Source organism: Bombus pyrosoma, linkage group LG16 (genome assembly GCF_014825855.1).
Source record: "Bombus pyrosoma isolate SC7728 linkage group LG16, ASM1482585v1, whole genome shotgun sequence".
Classification (NCBI taxonomy): Eukaryota; Metazoa; Arthropoda; class Insecta; order Hymenoptera; family Apidae; genus Bombus; species Bombus pyrosoma.
The window spans coordinates 7,945,098-7,945,562 of record NC_057785.1 but is presented as its reverse complement, the minus strand read 5'-3'; positions in this window follow the sequence as shown (position 1 = coordinate 7,945,562).

The following is a 465-nucleotide window of genomic DNA, read 5'->3' as shown; positions in this document are numbered from 1 at the left end:
GCGTACAGCCTTGCAACTTTAACGTTCCGAAATCTCCAGTCCACCACCTGGTTGTTCTGCTGCGAATGGTGGGGAATGCAGACAGATTCGCCGATGCGGTGTACACCTCGGAATAATTGGCTGGTATTCCTCGATCTTGCTTGCAATTCGTTTTAAAGAGAATGCCGTGGTTCGATCTTGTTTGTCAGTTTCTTTAAACCAGATACGGTACATTTACACGCAACGGAGCAGCGTGGCAACGATATGGGCAGATTTTCTTTTCTTCTTCTTCTTTTTCTTCTTTATTCGTTGGAACAGCCCTTTTTAGCCTTTTTTAGATTGGATCGAGCTTCTTCGGGGAAGATTATATAGGGGAGGATTGGTTTGGTAGATGAGGCGTAAAAGAAATTTTGAGAAAATTGAAACTGGCGGCAGTGGCGATGAAAGTGGTAAACCTTTTTATCCGATTCTGTAGCAAATATACGT